This window comes from Crinia signifera, chromosome 5, assembly GCF_055691185.1.
Source record: "Crinia signifera chromosome 5, ASM5569118v1, whole genome shotgun sequence".
NCBI classification, from domain to species: Eukaryota; Metazoa; Chordata; class Amphibia; order Anura; family Myobatrachidae; genus Crinia; species Crinia signifera.
In genome coordinates this window covers 220,244,360-220,263,784 of record NC_139221.1, presented here as the reverse complement: position 1 = coordinate 220,263,784, position 19,425 = coordinate 220,244,360, and the positions used below count along the sequence as shown (strand labels likewise).

General features: G+C 42.6%; 1 long non-coding RNA gene across 1 annotated transcript in view; it reads right to left on the bottom strand.

Moving 5' to 3' along the window:
• Positions 1–12,156: 12,156 nt before the first annotated feature.
• LOC146080861 (uncharacterized) overlaps positions 12,157–19,425 on the bottom strand; it is a 54,974-nt gene continuing 47,705 nt past the window's right edge. The window contains exon 3 of the long non-coding RNA XR_014475011.1: positions 12,157–14,112. This is a non-coding gene — a long non-coding RNA (uncharacterized LOC146080861). The remainder of the gene's footprint in view (positions 14,113–19,425) is intronic.

Here is a 19,425-nt window from a genome sequence, read left to right as displayed (position 1 = left end):
TTCCAAAAATATTTTTTTTTCGGGCTATCCAATTACATTGCCTAGAAAAAAAAAACTCCTGAAAACACACAGGTTCATTAAAACCAGTCTATTTATTGCTGCTACAAACCTGTTATTTTTCGCTTGAAAATGGGTCTGCTTATCATGGCTACTTCGATAGTGCCAGGTGAGACAATTACCCACAATAACTGATCATTGGAAATTGGATACTGCCCTAACACACATTTTTGGCATGGGAACACACAAAAAAAGACACCAAACATTAGCAGGGTGCACAGGAATTGGCACACTGCTTGGTGCACCTGCAGCAATGATGTATGAGGACACATCTAAATATTCATATAAGTAAGTTACAGAAAAGCTTGATTTTGACATGCAGAACAAATATGTATCACTAGATATGCCAGAAGCTACTATTGAGAAAGTTCAACAACAGAAAAGATTATGTGCTAGATCAAATATCAGCAAAACATCTAATAGGTATAAAAAGGAATTTGCAAAAATCATTTAGTAAACCTGAAGACATCCAGAAATACATGTAGCAAGGAGAAAGCTTTATTTGGATGTTTGTGTGACATGGGCACTATATATGAGGCTAGCACCTATAGTAAAGTCAGTTCAGTTTGGGTCTTTAAATGCATGTCAACCACTGTCTTCATATAGTAGGTGCATGTAAATTCTGGGCAAGGGGTGTGCGCCCACCCAACCCTACTACCCTTTCCCCCCACTGGGACATAGACTTTCCGTCTGACAAGCTATATTGTGCATACAGACTGAATGATATGCTGAACGAGTCCTAGCCAGAGTCTAGTAATATGCACTTTTTTCTGAATGACATAGCTAAAATGGATGTGATTGTACATAGGACAGGAACCTTCATTAAGGACCTGCGGGAGCGCGCATCGTTCACTGCATACACACTGGCTGATTTTTTAAACTATATTGCCACAATGAGCGATATTCAGGGCCGGCGCTACCCGCTCAGCAGAGGATGCAAAGAAGGTAGGCGCCGGGCAGGAGAGGCGCCACTGTCCCTGCTCTGCATCCCCTGCTGTCTCTGAGGCTGCCGGCTGCTGCTGTGCCTGTCACACTGGAGGGCACTCAGCAGCGCCGGAGGCACAGAGTTCCCTCCAGGCTCCTAAACATCAGGGCAGCAGTACATACTAAAAGGGGCGGGGCTACACAACTAAAAGGGGCAGGGCTACACAGGCGGAGGGGGCGGGGCTACACAGGTGGAGGGGCGGGGCTACACGGGCGGAGGGGCGGGGCTATGATGGAGCAAGACTGAAGAGAGACACAGGAGAGGCTGAGCTGCCAGGACAGCAGACTAAAGTGTGAGTGTACTAATGTTGGCAACTGGTGTGGGCACGTCTATAGGCAGGCAGCATTACCAATGTTAGCAACTGGTGTGAGCATTTGTGTAGGCAGCATTACTAATGTCGGCAACTGGTTTGGGCACGTGTATAGTCAGTGCTACTAATGTCGGCAACTGCTGTGGGCACGTGTAAAGTCAGCGCTACTAATGTCTACAACTGCTGTGGGCACGTGTAAAGTCAGCGCTACTAATGTCGGCAACTGCTGTGGGCACGTGTAAAGTCAGCGCTACTAATGTCGGCAACTGGTGTGGGCACGTGTATAGTTAGCGCTACTAATGTCAGCAACTGGTGTGGGCACGTGTATAGTCAGCGCTACTAATGTCGGCAACTGGTGTGAGCATGTGTGTAGACATCGCTACTAATGTCGGCAACTGATGTAGGCATGTGTATAGTCAGCGCTAATAATGTCAGCAATTGGTGTGGGCACGTGTATAGTCAGTGCGACTAATGTTGGCAACTGCTGTGGGCACGTGTATAGTCAGCGCTATTAATGTCGGCAACTGGTGTGGGCACATGTATAGTCAGTGCTACTAATGTTGGCAACTGCTGTGGGCACGTGTATAGTTAGCGCTACTAATGTCGGCAACTGCTGTGGGCACGTGTATAGTTAGTGCTACTAATGTCGGCAACTGGTGTGTGCACGTGTATAGTTAGCGCTACTAATGTCCGCAACTGGTGTGGACACGTGTATAGTCAGTGTTACTAATGTCGGCAACTGCTGTGGGCACATGTATAGTCAGCGCTATTAATGTCGGCAACTGGTGTGGGCACGTGTATAGTCAGTGCTACTAATGTCGGCAACTGCTGTGGGCACGTGTATAGTTAGCGCTACTAATGTCGGCAACTGCTGTGGGCACGTGTATAGTTAGTGCTACTAATGTCAGCAACTGCTGTGGGCACGTGTATAGTTAGTGCTACTAATGTCAGCAACTGGTGTGGGCACGTGTATAGTCAGCGCTACTAATGTTGGCAACTGGTGTGAGCATTTGTGTAGACAAAGCTAGTGATGTCGGCAACTGGTGTGGGCACATGTATAGGCATTGCTACTGCTGTTGGCAACTGGTGTGGGTATATGGTTACACAGTGCTACTAATGTCGGCAACTGGTGTGGGCATATGGTTACACAGTAGCGCCTTGAGTCCTTTTGGAGAAAGTACGCTATATAAATTCTACTTACTTACATTGCTACTAATGTCGGCAACTGGTGTGGGCATATGGTTACACAGTGCTACTAATGTTGGCAACTGGTGTGAGCACTACGTATAAGCAGAGCAACTACTTTTGGCAACTGGTGTGGGCGTTCTGAATAAGCAGCCCTTCAAATGTGGGTATATCCAGGAGTATTCGGAGCATTATGTGTAGCATAATGTGTGTCAATATCATATGGGCATTATGGTGCATGGCATATTTTGTAAGGAGAATTACGGTGTGTGGCATAATGTGTAATGGGCATTATGGTGTGCTGCATATTGTGTAAGGGGCATCATGATGTGTGACATAATGTATAATGTGTAACGGGCATTACTTTATGTATAATGTGCCTTACTGTGTGTGGTATAATGTGTAATGGGCATTGAGGTGTGAAGCATAATGTGTTATGGGAATTATAGTGTAATTGGTACTTTTTGCCCATTCCCCATAAAGCTACGCTCCTACATTTTTGCGCGCTCCTACGGCGCAAACTCTCCCTGTTTTTTTAACTCATGGCACCAAAATGGCTAGTTACAGCTTTGTAAGGTGAATAATATTGTGCTACTATGTGGTGTAATTTGGAGTGGGAGTACTATTGTGTGGCCATTCCCCTTCCTTGAGAGATCACACATTTTTCTTTTGGTGTGCGCTGTCCCTTTGTAAAGCTTGGGTGGGCGCAAATTTATAGTTTGCAGGAGGGCGCCGAACCCCCTAGCACCGGCCCTGGCGATATTGTTCAAAATATCGCCCCGTGTGTATGCACCTTAAGCCGGAGTTTTGACTGGCTATATTATCACACTAAATGGTCTGCGTTCAACATTATTATTGTCTGATCTCTACAATAACTCTTTCATCTGCTCATCTATGTAAATCCTATTTTTTGATTAGCTGGCAGGAGGATATTTTGTGTTTTATTGCAAGAATAATATGATTGAATTAATATACTGCATTCAACACATGAATATATTGATATATGTTTGTTTTTAGATTGAGATATTTGTTTGCTGATATTTGTCTGAATATATTGTTTTATTATTTAAAAGCCCCATACACACACAGGGCGACATGCTTAAGCACAGTTTGTTTAGCACACATCACTGCACACCCGCGATGTGGGTTGAGTGATCCGTGTGGAGCAGCATTTTGCCTATAAAAATCAGAACAAGGACGCAGCACAGTAGGGAACGGCGCCACCTGCATTAAGTACAAGAATCCCCATAGACATATTTGATTTTTTGATAGGCAGACTTGGTGGCGCCCCCCCAGAACCTGGCGCCCTAGGCAACTGCCTAAAGCTGCCTAATGGTAGAGCCGGCCCTGCATGTTTGGAGGTATGGACTGACCGCAATCACACACCACTGACACATATTAACATCATAGGTTATTTTAATATATTTTACATTGGCAGCTACGTGACACTGTTAGAAGGATGTGGGGAGGATAGTTGCTGTCGATGGAGAAGGGTAAAGGTTAAGTATTATTAAAATGGGTGCAGTGCGTGCAGTGTGGGCCCGCCTGGGACTCAGGGGCCCATGTGCAACGTGCACCCATTATAGATACGCCACTGCTGCAGTAGCAGCGATAAAAGAAGTTGCCCATAAATTGTATAGTTCACAGATTTTGGTAGATATTTTCCCATATTAAAGATACATACAGTTTAAAGATACATTATGAATCTGTTAGTTACTGTACATCTTGAAACACCAGTGACAGATGCAAAGCAAAAACACATTCTGGACGGAAAAGCTGTATCGTCAACTGGATCATACTTTAAGGGCCTGATCTGGACTAAAATCTATTGTTGGTTTGGGGTCTGCACATGTGCAGGACCCATTAGGTGCATGTACAGTATGGGTCCTGCGTGACTGCTTGCAGTCCTCCTTTAGCCAAGGCATGATTGACATGGACCTAGCAGGAACGGCGACCAAGTCCGTTCTACAAAACAGGCTTGCTTTGAAAGCATGCAAAACCCAAACTCTGTGCAGGGCCAGATTACCAATGGGACAGATGGAGCTGCAGATCCAGGCCTCCACTAAAAATAGGACCATCCTCATGAAAGCATGAGGATCTCCAGTCGGCCAGATGGTCGGCCATAAATCTTAAGTATTTCAATTGCATTTCTATTTAAACATTAATGTAATTTCTGTACTTTTATACATTTAAAGGGAAACTGGAGCTTGAAGGGTATGAGTTCTAAATGCCATCATAACATTGGCCTCACCTCCTCCACGTTTCATAAAAGGCCCTTGAACATTTTCAGCTCCAGGCCCATTAAGCCCTTAATCCGGCCCTGCTCTGTGTTATTGGTAGCAGGTTCTAGTGATCCAATGCTGCCTCTTTGGAGGCTGCTTTAGGATCGCAGATGCACCAGATGTGTCTTTTTCCTACAAACACCTTCACCATACACATCAGAATATATATCTCACACAATACATTAGACTCAGTAGGCCTAGGATTGGAACACTAGAAGCTGGGAATTGACATTTTGTTAGCACAGTGCATATGTCATTTTCTTTTCTTCTTTTACTGGAAAGAAATAGTAATTTACTGAATAAGAAAAGCTTTAACTGAGGTATAGAAATGTCATGTTAAATAGCTATGGGAAGGTTTACCTAGGGATATACTACAATACAGCACAGACCTGTGTGACAATTTGTTATTTGGACTATTCACCAAGGCTAAGGTAGTTTCTGTGGTATTTTAATATTCCTTTGAATAAGTTGTTAAATAACACTGAAACGCCTCAGGGCTATTGAACATTGGACTTTTTTCCTCAATATCCCACTTGAACCAGCTCCATCTTCAACATTATCTTGGATCCCCCAAAGTCTATCCATATCTTATCTCTGGACCATACAACTAAGGGACACCACCACCTGCTTACTCATTGGAGACCCACCTGTACTTACACAGGAATACCTGATACAAACATCTTCAGGAAACCATCTTGGGACTTCAGCAGGTATATGGACACCCACAATACCAGATTTATGGAATACAAAATGGGAGACCAAGTTTAATCAACTAATAAGGGAGACTTAATCGGAACAAGGGGGAACCACAAAAATATCCCTCTGTCCTCAGCATCCATTTTATATGTGCATATTTTAATTGTCGTGAGTATCTATTGTTTATTAGATTTATATTTTAATGTTATACCCAATTGATCATTTGTGTTATTTTTTAGTAAGTGCTCCACCGCTTTCTTCTTATTTTCTGTGACAGTTGTCTAATGGATGGGAGAGGCTTGTGCAATGCTGATTTGTCTACAGGTTTCAATCATGTAAATCAAGGCCTAGTTTCAAATTTTCATAAATAAAGAATAACATTAATTTTTATGTAGCCAAGGTAGAATTTATAGGGCCTGATTCTGCAGTAGACAGATTGGCAAAGCCACACACAAGCAGCTTTGCAAAGCTATTCACTGAAAATGCAAATGAAGGAGATGTCAGAAACCTCCTTGCTGCAGTTGCAAGGTCGCAGCCTGAGATCAACATCATGAACTATGGTCACAATGTTTTCCACAGATGGCCAGTTGAACAAGCCTCAGCTTACTCTGTCTGGCCATAGCATGATGCCTTTCAAGGCCAGAAAGTGTCCGTCCTGAGATGAAGACCATGGCCTTGTCACTCCCGGAAATGCCAGCCATCTCCACCTCCCCCAAACACTTCTGCCTGTCAATCAGGCAGAAGCAGAAGGGACACGGCGTGGAATCACTTGGGACCCATTCTTCCTGTGCTTGTGCAGTTTTACAATAATTGGCAATCTGAGTGGGCATTTGATTTAGCGTATAATACTGAATCAGGCCCTTAGATGTTATTGTACAAAAAGTTAACTCTAAATTCTGGCGCTCCTCTCACGAACACTTTTTTCAAGGTAATATAGAGTGAGTATAAAAAATTATTTAAAAATCAAGTTATACTCCCCTTCTGTTAAATAATGGATCTTGGCTCCCACGAGGCTCTACTTAAAATATTACTCAGATTCTTTCCTCAAATAGGTTTTGCAGATTTATGAAATAGAAAAAATACAAAATCCAATGTGTAAAATTACTTCTGACAAATGTGGGTTTTGAATGGTCCACGACACCCACAGAGGGAGAATAAACTAGTGTGCCGAGCGCAGCGAGGCACCGGGCCCGCTGCATGGCGAGCCCGCAAGGGGGGGGGGGGGCGCGATCCACGTCCCCCCCTTGTTGGGATTTCGGTGTCAGGATTTTGACCCCTGGGATTCCGACCGCCGAGATTTCATACCAATCCCCACATATCAACATTGGCAAAACATCAGCAAATGTTTGGTGGCCCAAGTCCTGTGTATCTCAGATAGAACTTTCAACAAATTTTCAACAAAAAAGGTCACTGTGGTAACTGTTGCGTGTGAGACAACTCAGCTGCCTGAATGCCCATAATACATGCCCACATAGTATAAACCCCTATGATGTAGAATCACATTTACAGTACTGTAAATACATGTTTGATATGGAAGTTCTTTGTGATATGCGAATGCTTTAACGCATTACCTGCCAACATGTCAGGATGCAGCAGGTGATACAATGTTATACTATTATGTAGACTGCATCCAACCACTTATGCATAAGAGCCAGTTTTACAGTTTTTATTTTTGATTAATTTACATTTTATTTACACTACGTAAACAACATATGCTCTCTCATAGGCCCTTATTCAGATCTAAGCGGTAACGGCCGCTTGCGGCCGTTCCGCCGATGTTTTCGCTCTGCGCATGTGCAGAGGGCACTCTGCGCATGTGCAGGCGAAATCGCCGCACATTTTATTTTACCGCCGCAAAGGGGGTGGATAGGGGCGTGAGGGGCTACCTAGCCTCATTTCCCTATGCATACGCCCCGCGTTTCATGGGCGTTCCCATGCAAACGCGGGGCGTACGCATGGAAATGAGGCTGTGACGCATGTGTTGGGGGCGGGCATCTGACATCGCCGGATGTCAGCTGCCCGCCCCCATACATGCTTTCACACGGATAAGTGTCCGTGAGGTCTATGGGTGCGGGAGCTGGTGGAGCGTGCGGCCCTGCCTTCGATGGTCGGCGACCATCGAATGCAGGGGGCTGCTCCAAGATGGTGGAGGCGTATCCCCCGCCATTTTCATGCGGACCGCCACATGTCCGCGTACGGACGGCCGTGGCGATCCGTATGGAAGGCGGGGATTCGCCTGCACGGTCGGAGCCGCATATGCGGCTCCGGCCGCACCAACCAGAATAAGGGCCATAGTGTGCAGCAGCCAGAAAGACTCTAAAGCAGTGGTAGCCAACCCTAGCCCTCGAGAGCTACCAACAGTTCACATTTTCCAGACAACCTAGCTGCTGCACAGCTGCACTCATTAATCACTGACACATTTTAAAAGATACACAGAAGGAGCTAATTAGCTCACTTGTGATTCTGTGTGGAGACCTGCAAAACATGCACTGTTGGTAGCTCTCGAGGACTAGGGTTGGCTACCCCAGCTCTAAAGTGTTGGAATGACAACTGCCAGGGTGTCAATTTAAAGAACGTACGGCCCTCCATCGTTCAGCGATAAAAGCCACACTACCAGGCAGAGGTGGATTTAGACCTCATGGGCAGGGGCTCTTTAAGAGAGGAGGCCCGTGTGCAGCCACCTTCGGCTGGGCTTCCTCCTCCCTTCTGAGAGCAGCAGCTGCCCACCGCCTAGGGCAGTAGATTCTGAACACTAGAGCGCTCAGACTCTACTACGCATGTGTGAACCGCCAGAAAAATAGCATGGCGGACATTTTTCTGGGGATTCCGGCAGCACTGCTACCTTCATCGTGGGACTCCGGGGGGTAAGTATTAAAGAATGGGTGCAATGTGTTCAGCTATGTACACATCGGCATGGCATACAAATCTGAATCAGGCTCTAGGTCTTTAGGACGTAGGCTTACTACCTGTGTCATATTTAAAGTAAACTGACTGCCCACATACAGTGAATAACCATTTTTTATCTGGTATCTTGCCTAGGGCCCATGGGGGTCTAAATCCGCCTCTGATTTTCTCTGTCATATTTCTACTTACTCCTGATTTATTTGACAGACTTTTGATTCATATGAATGTTGTGCAGTATACCTCCATGTGATTGTGATCTGTGGAAGTCTAATTATTTTTATTCTAATCCTTTTGTTCAGAATTAAAAGACTAATTCCTGCGGGGCATTTAACACAATCTATAATAAAAGTAAAATGTTAATTTACTTCTCAAATCTTCTCTATGCTTTTCTGTAGCTGATTGAGATAAGTTTCTGATGGCTTTGCCAGTGTAGGTCTGAAATGGCAACTTTGTAGAAATGGAGTAGCAAAGAGTACACAAAGGGTGTACTGTTTCAGCTCGAGCCAAGCTTTTATGGGACCTACACACTTAGCAATTTTGTGTAATTTTCTAAGTGATCTGACTTAATTTAATTAGACCACTTAGAAAATGACCCTACATCGCTCCATGTGTAGAGGCCATAACAATAGCTGTGTGGTTCTGTGTGCTGAGTGATCTGAGCGATCTAGCATCACTCAGATCGCTCTGCACCATCGCCATGTCGGTAAGGCCCCTATAGCTTTCCACTTAAACTTTAAAATCAAACTCAAGTAACTATGCTATCATTGTCACAACTTGCTTGCATCTAGTGTGAAAACATCTAATGGTGCCCACACATGGTACGATTATCATGTGCGATTTGATCTTTTTAGTTCACATCTCATCGTGTCTAGATCAAATTGCACTGTGTTTATTTGCCTTTGCGATGCACGCTCTCACGTAGTCAATGGGGGGTATTCAATGTTGGGTCACGGCTATCGGGCTGGTCCAACAGCCATGACCCTGTCCCATTCTCGGTCTGCTCGACCGAGAATTTGAAGGCGGGATTGAATTGCACACAGCATACAAACACCTGCCCCTAGCGCTCAAAACTTGTGTTTCTGGGATTGAATGTCCCGTCTGACGCGGGTCGAGAAGGGGGCGTGGCCATGATCTGCAGCCAGGAATCGGCAACCTGCGACTGGGAGCTCATCAATACCTGGCCGTTCTCGGCAGAACGACTCCGACTGCTTATGAAGTCGGGCTCGTTCTGCCGAGATCCCCTGTTCAATGCTGTTGGGGAAGACAGCATTGAATAGGGCCCCGGGTACTTATGTATTATCTGGGCTCCCATGTTAAATGCACCCCATTTTTTGATACCCCTACTATCCAACTACGCATGGAGTTGATTTTACATAGTGTGGCGAGCGCAGCGAGCCACCGTGCCCGAAGCGTGGCGAGCGCAGCGAGCCCCGCAAGGGGACGCGGTCTCATAAGAAAAACGGGAGCCCAGATATTACATAAGTACCATTATGTGCATGCAGGAATTTTTTAACCAATTGCATGACCCTATAATTTTCTATTGCAATGTAGTCAAAAAATGGTGTCCTTCAAATTGTCTGTGGTTCAAATTGAACCAAGACCAGATTGCATAGAACAAATTCTATGGCTCAAATTGTACATCTCTCTGTGTGTGAGCGCCATAAGAAACCATTTTATTTCATTATGTACAGTAGATAAAAATATCCAATCTCCAAGCACCCAGTTTAAGCTGCTGTAATAAATGTTCCTGATTTTGTATTGCCATTCTGGACAGTCATCCCACAGTTGCCTGCCTTTAATATAAGGAAAATAAGAACTTATTAGGTAAGAACTATTACAAGTGGCTGCATATTGCCATGGCTATACGCATTTACAATGATCTCTCAAAGAAGGAAATAAGGGTTAGCAAAGCGATGATTTCGGCTGGGCACCAGTGGGAATTGAGACTGGCAGATCACTGTTTCAAACGTCAAGTCTAAATAAGAACAAAAGACTTTTAAATTATATCCTAGGGATTCCAGCACTTCACAAGACAGCAGTGTATCTTTCTGTCTGATGCCATAGTGTATTAATGGAGTGGCAGCAGGAAGAACCCCACAGGGATGTAGAAACCACAGCATTGCAGCGTGGAATTTAGGAATAGGATCCAAATGCTTTTGGAATGTATAACACCAACAGATAATGGCCAGGCTGGATGCTAAATGATTTTTTTTGATCAAATAGAAGACTCACACTGTGTCTACCTTGCTGTTTTTGGAAATACGATCGTGCTATCGTTTTAGAAGTTGAGTTTGTTTGAGTGATAAGGTTAAACAAGGATAATCTGGTTATGAAGAGATTGTGGATTTTCAGGGAGTATACCAACAAAAAGTGGGCCCCAATAACATGCTTGCCATAATGTATTTAAATTGTATTTATTTATTAGCATCAGAACTGTTCCCCATACATTTGTACATTTTATATGTAAGGGAATTACGGAGAGGAGAGTTTATAAAATAAATAGCAATAGTAATTCTACAGTTAACGCTGGATTATATCAATTTGTTTTTTAATGTTACATATTGTAATCCACCTGATAACAATGGGTTGATGCAAAATTAAACACAGGTCAGAGTAAATACACCTGTATTGTGGGCATGGAGAATACTGCAGATATGCTGTACACCTGTCATGCTTGGATTCATAGCCATAATCAGTATCAGTATACGCCTACACCAGCTTTATCACTGGTCCATGAGTTATGTATCTACACATATGTTCAACCAGGGTAGTAGAGAGCCTGGCTGGGCACAGGTTTTTTGCAGGGGCTGTGGCCTAATCATGGGAGGCGTGGTTATCAGGGATGGGCAGTCATAAATTATAAAAAAAATACAAAGATTATATTTATAAAACATATACTATGTTATAAATATCTTATTTGTATTTTTTTATTTTAGTATTTATAAGGCGGTACATTGTGTGGGGAGGCTGAGAGGCAGTGGGAAATGTGCCTCTCACTGACCATTGTAAAATGTCAGCAGTGGGGGGCTAAGCCACAGGGAGTAACTGAGGCTGCAAAGCCCATTGAAAATCAATGGGGAAGCGGCACCTGACACTCTGCCTCATTGTCAGGGACGTGCTTTCTGCCCACATCAAAGCACGCCCCTGTCACTGAGACAGATGTGATAGGACAGCGGATCAGGCTGTCACAAACTGACAGACTGATCTGGTGTCTTGCTGCTCATTGTCAGTGTGCACAGAGAGAACACCACACGCCTCACATGGATTTTTTCTTTATATTTACATTTAGCAGCCTGATCATCATTACATGTGATGAGCAGGCAGAGGTGCAAGCAGTGGCGCTGGTGGTAGTGAGTGGCAGGGGTAGCGGATAACGGCAGTGAGATCCACTACTGCCGTTGCCCACTACTTGTTTTTAAACCAGCTATCAACCCCGCACCTACCACCCAGGGGTGCGGGGGATAGCCTCGAGGGGGGGGAGCAGGAAACCACAACTAACATTCTCACTTTAAATGTCATCTATCTCTGAGTGAACTTTGTATGTTTTTGTAGGTTTAGTGTATATATATATATAAATATATACACACACACACACACACACACACAAGTGTAATAAGAATAATAAACAGTAAAAAATTGTTTTTATTGAAAGATGTCAAATAAACCACTTCAAAACCTAATAATTTTAGTTTGTGAATGTTAGAAAACATGATTTATCAATATTTCTAATGCAAATCAATGTTTCACAGTATTAATAAAAGTATTCTCTGCTTAATTATGTTTAGTTGTAAGGGCAATGTAAATAAAAAATAAGTACATTTATTATCAGAGAAGGGAGTATAATAGATGGTGATGCACGGTCACATGCGTTGCCATCACCTGACTAGATCTAGTCAGATCACCAGTGTTCCAACCAGAGAACACTGGTTAGCACAGAGCATCCATACACACATTGCTACCTGTGTATGGGCGATCTCACCACCGGGAAGCACAAGGATGATTTCCCTAGCCTACATTGCTCAGTATGCAGTCTAGCAGAAATCGCCCCGTGTGTATGGAATTTTACAATTTAATAAAGACAGTGTTCTGATTTTCTGCAATATTTGTTTTGAAAGTCCGAAACCTAAGCTGCTATATTTGTGGTGAACTTTACTTGTGAAGGAACAAGTAATAAGAAATATCTTTGATGTAATAACATATGAACTGTACTGAAATTTACTGTACTGACAAAAGAAACTGGCATTCACCATTGCTTATAAAGCAGCCATTGCTCCGAAACATAAAGCCGCTTCCATGTTTCACATTAGGGGCCTAATTCAGATCTGTTCACTAGGCTGTGTGTGCCTAGCGAGCAGGTAAAGCCACATGCCGCCCTGCCGAATGCCTTTCCCCCACATGAATCCCGCATAAGCATGCGAGTGGATGTGTACACTTACACATTCACCCGTATGCGGCTGCATGGGCAAAAAATCACTTGTTGGTCGCTCACCATTGAATTCTTTTTTCTTTTCCCTTCCCAGATAAGTCAGTGTAAACTGACTTTGATCCTGACCGGAGATGGACAAATTTGGGGCGGGTGCTGATCATATGATGTCAGCCGCCCGCCCCAAGCAGGCATCAACATGCCTGTGTTCCCAGGGGTAGGCCAAGCGTTTCTATAGGCGCACCCATAAAATACTGGCTGTTCCCCTGATTCCGCCCCCTGCCCTCCCATACTGGAGTGAACACCCCGATGAGAGAGAAACTCCCCAAAGACGTTGGTTCAGGGGGTTTGCACATGCACATTTTCATGCAGGAGCAGACCATCACCATTGGCTGGGGGACCGAATTCTGCTCGCTACGAGCGGGTCTGAATCAGCCTCTAGGTATGTGGTTCTCGAACTAAAGATGGTCGACAGTCATTAGGTTGACACTGTTGGGTCAACATACTGGAAGGTCGACAGGTGTCTAAGTTGACATGGCACAAGGTTGACAGGTGTCTAGGTCGACATGGGGTAAGGTCGACAGGTGTCTAGGTCGACACAAGCAATAAGTCGACATGGGTTCGGTCGACAGTCAAAAGGTCGACATGGGGTATTTCACTGTTTATTTTTTACCCAAATGTCGACACCTAGACACATGACGACCTTCCAGTATGTCGACTTAATGACTGTCGACCATCTTTAGGTCGACCAACTGACTGTATCCCCTATTTGTCCTTTGCCAATGCAGTTTGTATACCTCCCATTTTAAAATGTAAACGGCATGCATGACAACCAGTTATTCCTCTTTAAATAATAGTTTTAGCCTTATACCTTATTGCATAAGGACATATTCACAAATGTAATTCTGAAAACATTTCATCCAATTATCTTCTGTTGATTCCGGTGGGATTTATTTTCCTTTAATTAGTGTGATTATTAAGCAATATTCTGCAGTCTCTTGCAATACAGTGAATTAAGAATCATAATTCATTAAGCATCCCTGAAATATAAGAAGTGTCTGTCTTACTAATGATATGCAAGTTCAGATACGACATCTGTTATACCCAAGGATCATACAGTACGTTGCAGTGCTTTATTTCTGTGTCGTTAAAGAAATAATGATCTCTTGACAGCTTGAGATGATTCATGTACTTGGCCCACACCCAGGGCTTCTATGTGGTCTTCTAATTTGAGTACACTGCCATCAGTAATCCCCTTAGTGTGAAATACCTAAAATGAAAATACAGCACCAGTCATGAATTGGCTGGAAATCTTGAAGTGGCAACATTATAATTGATTGATATGCAGGTGTTTAACTGATCAAAATAAAGGCATTGTAAAAGTAAAATTGTCCCCCAATTATGTGGAGTTTATTTTCACTCTACATGACTAATTCACGGATATCGCATTTAGGTACAACAGCACTAAAATATAGCAAGTAATTCATTTTTTATTTGTCTAATGCCAGCTAGACAATGATAGTGTTCATTCTAGCACCCGCTAACTTTGACAACCCATGCAGTTCCTGTTCCCTGCCTGTGCTGTCACTGTCTGCTGTGGTGTATCTAGCATAGGTCTGGTTTGCATATCAGTACTGATATACAGACCACACTGTGCTAGAAGCATTACAGCAGACAGCGACACCCCAGGCAGGGAAGAGGAACTGCTTGGGTTTTCAAAGGTGGCGGGTGCTAGAATAAACACTAAATGACAGCAAATGTATGATTGGTTGCTATAGGTTTATGTTAATTTACAGCTATATGCATCATTAGTAAATGAGCCCTTACATCATCCAGAGATACAAGTGTCACCCATTAGCGGAAACATATAATAGCATATAATATAAAATTTTCTTAAGTTTAATGTAAATATTATAAAAGCAAACTAGCATCAGAGCAAAGTTCCAGCCTGGGATAAAAATGCAGCTCTACATATATTGATACCTTTGCTGTTTCACTATAGCCCCATATACACAAGGCAATCTTGGCTGATAAAGTTAACAATATTGTCCACAGGTGTATAGACTGAACAATACCGGTAAACAATATCGTTCAGTTATGTCAGCGGGACCTGCTGAACATGCAGGTTGTTGGCTATATAGCAGAATTGACCTGCATGTTCAGAAAACATAAAGGGTCCTTAAGGATGACACACTAGACACTAGAGTAGTGGTTCCCAAACATTTTTTAATCACGGCACCCTAGAGCATCAAAATATTTTCAAGGCACCCCTAGGCCAAATGCTTCTTATCGAGAAATTCAGAAAAAAATTAAATTAAGTACATTGTGTTTATACGTCACAGTTTTCTGGTGAGGGACAGAATTTGCTTCTGTTTGTCCACAGATTTTATGATTGGCAGCCACCAGCACTGGTTTTGCCTGGTACATTGACCATAACTAATATGAATTGATCTTGGTCCACCAACCTAAGGCACCCCTGCAAGTGTCCTGAGGCACCCCAGGGTGCCTAGGCACACAGTTTGGGAACCACTGCACTAGAGGATATTTTAAAAGATATCACTCAGAAGGCCCACACTGAGCACTGTACACACTATGCTTCAAAGTTCTGTGTGGACTAGTTTTCATGGGATTGCGAGAACAGGTCAGCAAATATTAAACAGTACAGGAGATGGGACCTCCCAATCCCAATTGCTGCATTACAAGCCGCTTATAATGCTTCTACAATAGCCCAGCATACAGATGTACGGGTACATATGGAAGGAAAATGTACTTACCTAGTCCTCTAGTAAAGATTGCGTCCTCTTGGTGCCATGTAGCATCCACGACAGGTAAAACAAACAAACTGACAAGTGAACCAGCGGCCCAGGAGTAGCAGAGAATGTATTGTTTACATTCTCCACTCCTCCCATGAACTGCGGGATTACCCAACCCTCAGCCAATCAGGAGCCGAGTTTTGCTGGGCTGAACAGTCAGGGGGTGAATGCTTTGGCCGGGAGAACTTCTAATGCTTTGACCCGGCTGAGGCATTACCCTGCTGGCTGTTTCTACGCGTGTTTCTGCGCATGTGCAGGCGCATGGTGCGTGCACCCACGGCGACCTTTTGGGTCGCCGGGTGCACACACCCATGGCAGCGAGGGGGGGGGGGGGGCGGAGATGGGCGGGGAGCGCAGGTCTGCCACATTAGCATATGGGAACGCACAGCGTTTCGATGAGAATGCTGGGCGTTCTCATGGTAATGAGGCAGTGACGCGGGTGTGTGGGCCGGGTAGCTGACATCAATGGATGTCAGCTGCCCGCCCATATCACGCCAGCGTGCACGCATATATACGCAACTGAAAAGTCACTTATATATGCGTGCACGCTAAACATCATTCGATGGTCGGTGACCATCGAATGATGTGGGCGGACACCCCAGCAAAGCGAATGGATGTTTATGCAAAACATCCATTTGCTGCTGTGCGGGCGAAGCCGCACTTTGCTGGGGCGGCGGGGGGGGGGGGGGGGCGTGCGTTCGCCGGGCGGGGTTTGGTGGACTCGCAAGGCTACGAATTCGCAGCCTTGCGAATCAACCTGAATAACCCCCTTTGTCTCCTGTATTTTGGAAACCATAACCAGCCCTTGAGCCTATTGCTGGTTTTAGAAATAGAGGGAACCCCATTCTTTTTGGCCCCTCAATTTCTTAAACCAGGACCAGGCTCTTTGAGGGGCGGGGGGAGCGCACATCGGGTTTTTATCATTAATTATTTATTTTTATCTATTTTTACACATAGAAGCCTGCACGGATCTGATTGATGAGGAGTATTTTCCAGACGTATTTTCAGGACAAATACCGGCCTTATGCTACATATAGCTGGTTAGTAAATTTGGAACCACCATTCGAATGAATGGTGATTCCTATTCATATTCCTGAATAGGAATAGGAATAAGCCTGTAAAAATGTTACAAATGGCCGTATACTGCCCTTTGTAAATTCAGAAATATGAATTTACGGTTAAAAAAGTCTATGAATACGTCTATTCGTAGCCATTAGTCTGTTAGTAATTTTCCCCCTCAGTGTTAAGTTTCAATATTATGACATAAGTCTTGTCAAATATTGGGGTTTGAAGACCCCATACATCAAAGATTAAGTAATATAAAACCTCTTGTACGATATACTAATAGATAAGTTAATGTAACATACAGTATGACAGTGCCAAAGGTGACGTGGTTAGACTTTTACAGGTGTATCTGTTTTTCTCTGTTGTAGCATATAATTAATCAGGCAATCAAGCAAGGAAATTAAAAAATAAGTGCAATTATAAGTTTGATATTGAGAGGATTATCTGAAATGACCTGTTGGTGTTGCTAAACATTAATTATTCTTTTTTTTTTATTTCTTTATTAATGTGTAAAAGTTAAAATTACATATTTCATAAACACTTGTATTTTACATATTTTGTTTTCATGCATATATGTCACATCTCATATTCCAAAATATTTGTTTACAATGCACATCATTTGAAGTGTTTTGTATACATTACCAATTTAAAGTTAATAAGCATTAAGTCGCCAATATCTTTATTTATTGGTTCCTATCTTCATCCTTCAACCAAGCTGAATATACATTTATTCTCTCTGGGTCCGTCCCTCTCCTCTTCTCCCCTCCCACCCCCCTCCCCCTCCATTCAAATTTTTATAATGTGATGTGTATTTTTCCTAAAATGGTGTAGTTCCTGTAGCTAATAGTCTTGTATTATACCATGTAGTTTTTCCCACTATTTTGCGTATTTGATCTTTAGTTGTCATTTGTAATGTTTTTATATATAATAGCCATATAGCAAAAAATTTATTAGATTTAATTTCCACCTCTAGAATGCACTCTGCCCAATCCATCTGATAAAGAAACTGGAGTCTAGATGTCATTAGGGCTATAGGTATTGGCTCATTATTTATCCATTGGGATAATATCGCCTTTTTAGACGCTGCTGCTATTCGGGCTAGTAATTGTTTTGTATTTTGTGTTACATTTTTATTCTGGGGTGTATAGTGGTTCCAAAATGCCCAGTGTTTTGATACCACAAATGGAATCCCTATTTCGTTATTTATATATTTCTGGACTTCCCCCCAAAATATTTGTATTATCAAGCATTCCCACATGCAGTTTATAATATCTGCATTTTCCATATTACATTTAAAACATCTTGAGTTGTCTGATGCCCCAGTTAGGTATCTCAATTTGGGTGTATAATATGCTCGATGGAGTATTTTGTCTTGCATCTCGGTATATGATGAGGATACTAATTGTTTTTTTAATTTATTATTCCATTGTATGATCTTTTGTAGATTTATATTTTCAGATGTCACTTGCCATTTGGCAAGTCCTGTCTTTATTTTTTGGAGATCTATTTTTCTCCTGGTTAAATCCTGTATTAATGATGAAGAATATCCACAATCTTGTTTAAGTCGTATCGCTCTATCCAGTGGAAATGTACTACAGGTTGAGTATCCCTTATCAAAAATGCTCGGGACCAGGAGAATTTTGGATAACGGATTATTCCGTATTTCGGAATATTTTAATATTTCAATGATGTATTCTGAAGTATCTTGCATTTATGCTGTATAAACACATAATATACACACAAATATATTTTATTACCACATAAAATACACACAAATATATTTTAATTGTTCAAAAAACAAGGTTTCAAAACGTGAAACAAAATGTGTGTACTATCTCAGCACTGAATTTGAATGCCAAGCAATCATTGTCTTGCACATATATAGTGCCAGTTACATATCATGTCCCCAGTGATGCTGTTACAAATGTCTCCAGTGAGTTTTTAGCAAAAAAAAATTTTTTTTTCACTTTCTGGAATGTCCGTATTTCGGAATAATTCGGATAACGGATATTCGGATACGGGATACTCGACCTGTATCTATTATTCTTAATTGGGGTAATATATCTTGTATATAGCTTCGTATTTGAAAATAGGCGAAATATGGGAAATCTATGTCTGGATATTTACTTTTGAACTGGTCCAAGGTTAAAATATTTAAACCATTTTTATCCATAAATTGGTATATACAACGTAAACCTTGTCTATGCCAGCTACGAATAATGGCATTATTTTCACCAGCCGGAAATTGTACATTATCTAGTAATGATATGAACCCAGAGATTTGTATGGGTAGTCTCCTTCGTTTTCTCAAAGTTTGCCATGCCAAGCATGTAGTGTATAGCAATGGGTTGTTTTTTATTTCCACATTTAAAGAGTTGAGTGGAGTATGTAAAATGGCACTTAGGTCGGTTTGTGGTATCATGGATTGTTCCAGATCTAAGTTAACATAATTATTTATGCCTCTTGCCCAATCTAGCGCATATCTATAATTGGCTGCCATTGCATAGTCTTCTACAGATGGCAGATTCACTCCTCCTAATGTTATTGGTTGTTGTAGTTTAAATAATGAGATTCTCGGTCGTTTATTTGCCCATATGAATTTTGTTAGTGCTTGATTTATAGTATGTACGTCCCGTTTAGCAATCAAAAAAGGCATCATCTGTAAAATATATAGGAGGCGTGGGAATGATACCATTTTATATAAA